The sequence below is a fragment of the Fukomys damarensis genome, unplaced genomic scaffold, assembly GCF_012274545.1.
Source record: "Fukomys damarensis isolate Sample0158 unplaced genomic scaffold, DMR_v1.0_HiC HiC_scaffold_2, whole genome shotgun sequence".
NCBI lineage: Eukaryota > Metazoa > Chordata > Mammalia > Rodentia > Bathyergidae > Fukomys > Fukomys damarensis.
The window spans coordinates 41,538,165-41,547,075 of NW_022900914.1; the positions used below are offsets into that span (position 1 = coordinate 41,538,165).

General features: G+C 42.1%; 1 long non-coding RNA gene across 3 annotated transcripts; it reads left to right on the top strand.

Annotated features, from left to right (window-relative positions):
• The first annotated feature begins 202 nt into the window (after positions 1–202).
• LOC104852176 lies at positions 203–8,707 on the top strand. 3 transcript variants are annotated; one of them, XR_777436.1, is made up of 4 exons: positions 203–308; positions 1,473–1,533; positions 1,893–2,059; positions 8,501–8,707. It is a non-coding gene; the product is annotated as an uncharacterized LOC104852176 (long non-coding RNA). The 3 variants fall into 3 exon arrangements; XR_777434.1 differs by having other exon boundaries at positions 1,476–1,533; XR_777435.1 differs by having other exon boundaries at positions 1,476–1,526.
• Positions 8,708–8,911: the final 204 nt, after the last annotated feature.

The window sequence follows — 8,911 nt, forward strand, 5'->3', positions numbered from 1 at the left end:
AACAGGGCAGGGGGTTCACAGAGAGTCCTGACGGCCCGGATTGCTCACTCCCCATTGTGTTATTTCCTTTATTACAAGAGGTGGGAAGAGCAGCAACAAAAGTGCAACAGTGGGAAATTTCAAGGCACAATGGGGCCTGGAAGCGGTGAATGAGGTCATGAATGTAAGGCTTGTGTCGGCCAGGGATGGCAGAGTCAGCGTGCGTCCCTGCTCAGGGGTCAAGGCGAGGAGCTGGGCCCAGCGAGGAGAGAGGAGGGGTTTTCAGCAGCAGAGCAAAGTCATGCGCCTCGCCCTACTGTTGGAGGGAGGTCAGTTTACCAACTTAATAAGACAGAGAGGAAGGGAAGGGAGAACAGAGGCAAGAAAGCAAGCTAGCCTGAAACCCCTGCATCTGGGAGGCTGAGGCAGGAGGGTCGCTGTGAGTTCCAGGTCATTCTAGGCTACAAAATGAGACCCAGTCTCAAAAACAGCAACAACAAAACAACAACAGGGCTGGAGATATAGCTCAGAGACACCAGCCTGGCAAGCTCAAGGTCCCGGGTACGATTCCTGGTACCGGGGACAAAAAAACAAAAAAAAAACAAAAAACACTAAACACCAACAACGAAGTTAGAAAACTAAGCTGCATAGCACACTGCAAAGGCCTTAAAACAAAACAAACCTTGCAAACATCACGATGGAACTGTTGCCTGCAATTTGAGAACTGTTATAGAATAGATAAACCCTGAAGGATTTAGACAAGTGATATTAAAAGGAAGGAGTATATCAGGTAGGTGGAGATAACTGAATTAACTAATATATCAATTTTAAGCCAACTATAGGACAGTGGTTCTCAACTTTTGAGTATGACGGGAACATCTATAAAGACTTAATTTTTTTCAGTGGTGATGCTGAGGATTGAACCCAGGATACACTGAACTGCTCTCCTTTTAACATTTTTATTTTAAAATAGGGCTTGGTAAACTGCCCAGCCTGGGCTTGAACTTGCAAGCTGCCTGCTTTGGCCTCCAGAGTTGTTAGGGTTAAGGGAATGTACCAACGGGCCCACTCATATTTCATTTATCTGCATATGTGTGTGTGGTTTTTATGTTTGTTTTATTTTGTCTTTTGGAGACAGGGTCATGCTATGTAGTCCAAGTTGGCCTTGACCTCTCTGTGCAGCCAGGGCAGACTCGAACTCCCAGCCCTGCTTCCTCTACCTGCCCAGTGCTGGGATCACAGGATGCTCCACCTCGCCAGGCCCTTTGGTTTTTTGGTTGTGAGGGACACATCCATTTTCCCTTCTTGGGCTAATGGCACTCTGATTTTTTTGGCCCAGGTGTGGCAGAGGCGTGGGTAGCTTCAGTTATGCTTTGGGTCTCAAATTTCCTCAAAAGTCTCCTGTGTTCAGAGGTGGGGCCCCAGGAAGGGGACTGGACCATGAGGGCTCTCACTCCACTGATGGATCAATCCACTAATTGATTCTTTGTTAGCAGAGTGCCGGAGTAGTGTCCCACTGTGACAGAATGAAGCTGTAGACCAAGGAGGTATGATGTAAGCAAAACAAATTTATTTTTGAGACAGGGTCTTGCTATGTAGTTCAGGCTGGACTCAAACTCAGTGATACTCCTGTCTCAGCCTTCTGAGGGCTGGAATTACAGGCATTCACCACCATGCCCAGCAGGGCCACTTGTCCTTACTGCTGAATATAACCTTAACTCTTGTCTCATTAATTTTTGTAACAATTTGATGGCAGCATGGGAGGGGTGATGCCATCCTAGAAGGTGGGCCACGGTTGAACGGATGGGGTGGGAGGTGGTCCTGGGGACTATCTCCTGTTCCTACACGCTTCTTCACCAGCTCTTTTCCCGCTGTCATGAGGTAACCAGCTTTCTTCTGCCACACGCTCCCAGCTTGATGCTTCTGCCTTCCACAAACCTAAAGTGATGAAACTAGCCCACCATGGACTGACGACTATGAAACCGTGAACCACATAAGCTGTTCTTCCTTTAAGTAGATTATCATGCGTATTTTGTCTCGGTGACAAAAAGCTGGTCAAGACACTTAATTACATCAAAAAGTAAGTCTGTCCCCAGGACCAGGCAAGTATCTGGTCATACTAGTTGGTTCAGGGAAAGTTATTTGTCCAATTTTTAAAATTGTTTGTTGGTTTGTTTGCTATACTGGGATTGAACTCGGGACCTTGTGCTTGCAAGGCAGGCATGGTGCCACTGAGCTAAATCCCTCACCCTATTTGACCAAATTTGCCCAATTATAAATAAGTCATGGGAAAAGACATCTTTTCAACTTTATTTTTTGACTTTATTTTCTGAGATGGCCTGAGGACGTCTCACCAAGTTGCTCAGCATGGCCCTGAACACATGGGTTCCCGTTCCTCCTGCTAAGTCTCCAGGAGAGCTGCGAATGTAGGCACATACCAATGCCGAGCCAGCAGCTCCTCTACTCTTTTTTAATAAACTCTCTTTCTGTAGTGCAGGCTGGCCTCCTTCCGCCTGGCTTCTCAAATGCTGGGACTATAGGCCTGTACCACCACCCTGATCCGTGACTTTGGAACTAGAATGATAGAGGGTGGTGGAAACAAACAAACAAACAAACCAAAAAGGATGGCGATCTTCTGGAATCATCTTACCACCTCAAGGCAAAAAGCCTCTGAGATAAACTGATGCAGTAGAAATGTAACCAAGAGATAGAGAAATTGGGTCCCCATGATATGATTTGAGCCCCTGGTTGCATCGTGATTGAAGTCTACTCCCAAACTTTTTAATTGTATGAGTCACAAATTTCATATTTTGCTTAGGACAATTTTTAAAAATTAAGATCTCAATTTCAAAGCTAGCCTAGGCAACACAGTAGAACTTTGTCTCAAAAAAAGGAAACCAAACACCCCATCTCACTAATATGTGAAAACTCAAAAATGTCTAACTCGTAGAAGCAGAGTAAGGTTCCAGTTGGGTGCAGAATTGCGGAAATGGTTAAAGGATATAAAATTTCAGTTAGATGGGAGGAATAAGTTCAAAAGATCTATTGTACAATATGGTAACTATATTTAATAATACATTGTACACTTGAAAATTGCTAAGAGACTAATTTTTAAGTGTTCTGACCATGAATAAATTAAATATGTGAGCTAAAACATTTTTAGTTTGATTTGGCCATTACACAACATATATGGCCTCAATTTTGCAATGGTCCTTTTGCTTCAGCCTCCTAAGTGCTGAGAAAACAGGTATGTGCCACCATGCCTGGTTTTGTATATGTGTTTTATTTTATTTATTTATTTATTTATTTGGTTTCTTGAAACAGGGTCTCACTATGTAGTTGAGACTGACCTGGAACTCACTATGTAGCCCAGGCTGGTCTCGAACTCACAGTGATCCTCCTGCCTCAGCCTCTCGAGTGCTGGGATTACAGGTATGTGCCACCATGCCCAGTGTATATGTATTTTAAAACATCATGTTTTTTACCATGAATACTTTTGGTTTTTCATATAAGAGAAACATATTTAAGGGTTCATGTCTGATTTATTTTGCTTAACATTATGGTCTCTAGGTATATCCATTTTCCTACAAATGACTCAAATTTATCCTTCTTTATAGTAGTGTGTACTCCTTTGTATGTAAATACCGCATTTTCTTTTTTCATTCATATGTTAATGGACATATAAGATGCTTCAAAGATTCAGCTGTTATGAATTGTGTATATATACAATTTTTGTCAGTTAAAATAAACAACTAAAAAAAACAAGAAATAAAGGAGATAGAGAATTTGAAAATAAATGGAGCCACATGTGGTAGCACATGCCTATAATCCCAGCACTTGGAAGGCTGAGGCAGGAGGATCTCCATGAGTTTGAGGCCAGTGTGGGCTATACAGTGAGTTCAAAACCAGCCTGGACTACACGGTGAGATCCCAGCTCAAAAAAAATTTTTTTTGATCTGCTGATTTACCACCTTTGTGTACAAATTAAGTACATGCTAATAATACTTTTAATTCTTTTTTATTTTTCTTTAATAATTATTATTTCAAATTTAGTTCATTAACATTCTAGGAAGTAGACAGTCTTTCTTTGGGGTCTCTTTTTTGTCACATTAGAAGCTCTTTTCCTGGCACTCAAAGCAAGTTAGAAGCTGCTGTGTACCGTATTGCATCAGCTACTGGCTTCCCACTGTGACACACCAGTGGCCACATTTAGCCTCAGTAGTGGGCAGTAGCAATTTCACACACTGATGAAGTTTCTTGCCAGGCATGGCGGTGCACATCTGTAAGCTCAACTTCTTGGAAGGCTGGGGATTTGAACCTGAGGCTGCTGGCGTTCTAGCTAGGCAAGCACTGTGCACTGTGCTCTATCCCAAACCCTTTGTAGTTACCCCATCCTGCTCCCATGCCTGCCAACTGTGAATTTGTTCTCTATCACTATAATTTGGTCATTTCTAGAATATTATAGAGGTGGAATTATACATTTAAAATACCTTTTCAGGTTTTTTTTTCTTAGCATAATTCCTTTACATCCCATTCCAATTTGCTGCATGTATCACTAGTTTCTTTTTGCCAGGGATGGTGGTGCTAGAGACCCCTGCAGAAAGTCTCTAGTCCCCACCTACTCAGTATGCGATGCAGGGCTAAAGAAATAAATACACTAAAACAGAACTAAGAAAAAAGAAAGAAGCCGGGTGTGGTGGCGCACGCCTGTGATCCCAGCACTCAGGAGGCTGAGGCAGGAGGATCGCTGTGAGTTTGAGACCAACCTGGGCTACATAGTGAGTTCCAGGTCAATCTCAACTACATAGTGAGACCCTGTTTCAAAAAAACAAAAAAAAAAAGAAAGAAAGAAAGAGGACTGGGACAGCCAAAGTTGGATCCCCAGCTAAAAGATCCTGGTCACTAACCTCCACTGGATTTTATTATTCATGAATTAGGGTAAAGGTGCGATACATGTACAGATGTGTAGTATGTGCAGTTACCATGGAAACTAATTTTTTTTTTTTTTTTTTTTTTTTTTTTTCCCTGTACCAGCTATTGAACTCGGGGCCTTGTGCTTACAAGTCAGGCAGCGGAAATGCTGAACTAAATCCCCAGCCCTAAGCAAGCTTTAAAGAGAAGAGTCAAAGCATTTTCAAATTAGAAGCAAGACAGACAAAATATATGGTTTTAATTAAGCACCGTCCTAGCTATGAAGGTACTGATTGTGGGAATGGACTTTGGGTGTGATTTACTCTGACCTCAGCTACATGTGTCAGCCCCACAGCTTCATAGGCCATTACTCTGGTCTCACTGGTGGCCCTTAGCAGGGAGATTTTTTTTTCTTTTATTTTTTTCTGGTACCAAGGATCAAACTCATGATCTTAGGCTGCCACTGAGCTAAATCCCTGACCCAGCAGGGAGGTCATGTTAACCTGCACACTACCACAGTGCTCGTGAGAGGCTTCTCTATGAGTCAGGTAGTTTAAACCAGCTGAGGGATTTAACTCTTTACAGCCTGCACTGCTTACAGCATGCTTTGGACATGACGCGGCTTCCTGCACGGTGGCACATGCCCATAGTCCCAGATATTCAGGAGGCTAATGTTGGACGGCCAGAAGTTTAAAACCATTATGGGCAACTTAGCAAGACTGTGTGTCAAAAATAAAGTAAAGGGGAATGGCAGAGGCTGAGAATGTACCTCAGTGCTTCCTGGGTTCAATTCCTAGTACTACAAAATATTTCTTTTTGCTGGGGATGTAGCTCAGTGGTGGCAGTGCCTGCAAGGCAAGCACAAACCTCTGAGTTTGATTCCTGGTATTAAACAAACAAACAAAAGGCTAGGGGTATAGCTCAGTACAAGAGGTGCTGCGTTCAATCCCAAGTACCACCACACACAAAAAGTTTCTTTTTATTGTTATTGTTGTTGTTTTGTTATATATTTTATAGGATAGATGTATTACTCCTGTTGTTATTTTAAGCCAAGGTCTTGCTCTATAGTCCGGGCTGGCCTTGAAGTTGAGATCCTACTGCCTTTGGTCCACAATGCTGGGACCGCTGGGTGCCGTGCTTGGCTGGATTGTACTACGCTTTAACCACACACTGAAAGACATTTGAGTCTTTTCCAGTTTTTTGGTTATTATATATAAAACTTAGGAACATTTGTACATTGATTTCTTTTCTGTATGAGTGCATATTTTCATTTCTCTGGGATAAATGCCCAAGTGGACAGCTGCCAGGTTATATATTGAGTGCATGTTTCATTTTGTAAGAAATGAATAGATTATTTTCCAAAGTGATTTTTTTTTTTTTTTTTTTTGGTGGTGGTGGTTGTACTGAGAATTGAACCAGGGACTTCACAACTACATCTATATTTACAGCTACAGAACTAGGAACTACATCTTCAACTCTTTTTTTATTTTGAAACAAGGGTCTCACTAAATTGCCCAGGCTGGCTTGAAATTGCCCTCCTCCTGCCTCAGCCTCCTATGATGCTGGGATTATAGGTGTGCACCACCACGCCCAGGTTTGAGCAGTTCTTTTACATTCTGCCTGTATTTTACAATATATGAGAAATCTAGTTTCTGCATCCTCACCAGCATTCGATGTTTATCACTGTTTTTCAAATTTTTAGTTATTCTGTTATTCTAGTAAGTGTGTATGATATCTCATTGTGGTTTTGGCTTGCATTTACACATGGCTAGTGATGTTGAACACCTCTCCAAGTGCATCAGTGGATATTTTTTAAATGGTCTCTAAGGACCCATCAAAATCTAAAGCAAAAGCCAGGTGTGATGATCCCTGCCCATAATCTTGGAATTTGGGAGGCTGAAGCAGGAAGATCATGAGTTTGCGGCATGAGTATGAGATGGTAAGTTCAAGATGAGCCTGGCCTACGAAGGGAGACATTGTTATTTAAACACAAACAAGGGCCAGGACTTAGCTCAGTGGTTCCACTGCCTGCTTCACAAGCACAAGGTCCCAAGTTCGATCCCTGATACCAAAACAAAACAAAACAACCCCCCCCCAAAAAAAACCTAAAGCAACTGCATGTAGTGGCGCACACCTATAATCCCAGCACTCAGGAGCCTGAGGCAGGAGGATCTCTGCAAGTTCAAGGCCACCCTGAAATACATAGTGAGACCCTGGCCCCTACCCCCACAAAGCAAAGGAGATAGGGTCTGCTATCCTCTTCAAGGGCTCTCTCCTGTGACCCAACTTTTGGCTACAGGCCCAGGCTCCGAAAGGTCCTGCCACATCCCCATAGCACCACAGGCTGCTGCCTTCACCACACAGACTCTGGGGACACTTACCAACGCTATAGGAGTCAGAAATATAGATAGTGAAATGGCTTAGCAGAGTGTGTGGCAAAAATGTTTCTCAGTAAATAACAGCTTCTGTTAGTACTGAGAATGAGATTTCATAATTTTCTTTAGTACTCAGTTTATTTAAAACATCAAATCCTTTTCAGGTCCAGTCAGTGGACTAGTGTTTATGTTCAGGAATAGGGTCATGCTGTGACTGCCGCGTGCTCTCCTTCCACGCTGCCTAAATCCGTAGTCTGTCTTTTGCAAGTGTACAGTTAATACCAGCAAGTTCCTAATAGACTCTTGTCTTTGCCATCCTCAAAAACTAAAGCTTAACAAATACTTTTTCTATATTAATTTTAAGGCCAAATCTTAACAAATCAAACAGAAAAGAGCTCTCATTTATTTAATCTTATGGATTCCCAAATAGGCCCGTTTCTCTGTCACAACTTTATTTTCCTGGGTGAAATCTCAACCAGCTGTCCAAAGAAAATGCTAAATGCTGTCTGGCGTGGTAGTGCACACCCGTAACCCCAGCATTTGAGAAGCGGAGGCAGGAGGATCAAAGTTCAAGGCCATCCTTGGCTACATAGTGAGTTCAATCAAGGTCAGCCTGAACTAGAGAGTGAAACCCTGAATTAAAATTTAAAAGGCGCCAAGTAAGGGCTAAAGGTGTAGGGAAAGTGGGAAGGGTAGGGGAAATGTAATAAAGGGAAAAAATATGAGAAAATGAAAAAATGGAAATAAAGTGTTTGTAAATGGGGAGGGGAGGAGGGGGGGAAGGGAGGGCGGGGACAAGGGGAAAATGAGAACGATTAATAAAGGGAAAAAATATGAGAAAATGAAAAAATGGAAATAAAGTGTTTGTAAATGGGGAGGGGAGGAGGGGGTGAAGGGAGGGCGGGGACAAGGGGAAAAAATGAGAACGAAGACCTGTCATGTAAAGGTACAAGATCCCAGTGATGAATGTAACTGTTCTATATGCCTAAAATGTACCAATAAATTCAATAAAAGAAAAAAAAATAATAAAAGGCCATAGTGATGGCGCTATGCTGTGTCATCGCTCTCTATTGTGAATCCATGCACTCTGAATAATGAGGTTTATAACATTGTGATCAGGGACTGGTTTGTCATCAACAGATTGCATTTATTATTTAAGTGGGAATTCAATTGAACCACAATGTGTCGATTATCTGTCTCCTTGAACAAATATTAAACAGTAATCACATTTCTAGAAACGTTAACACAGGACTTGGAGAGGAACATGGTGAATTTTATCCTGATAACTAAGGACCAAAAAAGAAAGACAAAGGAAACAAGGTGAGGGGAGAAAGGGAGACACACCTGAATGCAGTGAGAACGCCTGATCATGTTAATGAAGACCTTAGGACTTCATCAATGAGACATGAGACCACAGCTTTCGATGTCATAACTTTGTAAAACAACAGTAATAAAAATGTTTCAAATGGTATCTGTTAAAATTAAGAGTGATTCAATTATGGGGACAACAACCATACAGAATTATACAAAATGAGTAGAGATTTAAAAGTCTGGCCAAGGTCACAAAGCTAAGAATTTTTAAATCAAAAACTTAGAGCACAGTTGTACAAGCCTATAATCCTAGCACTCTGGGAGGCTGAGGCAGG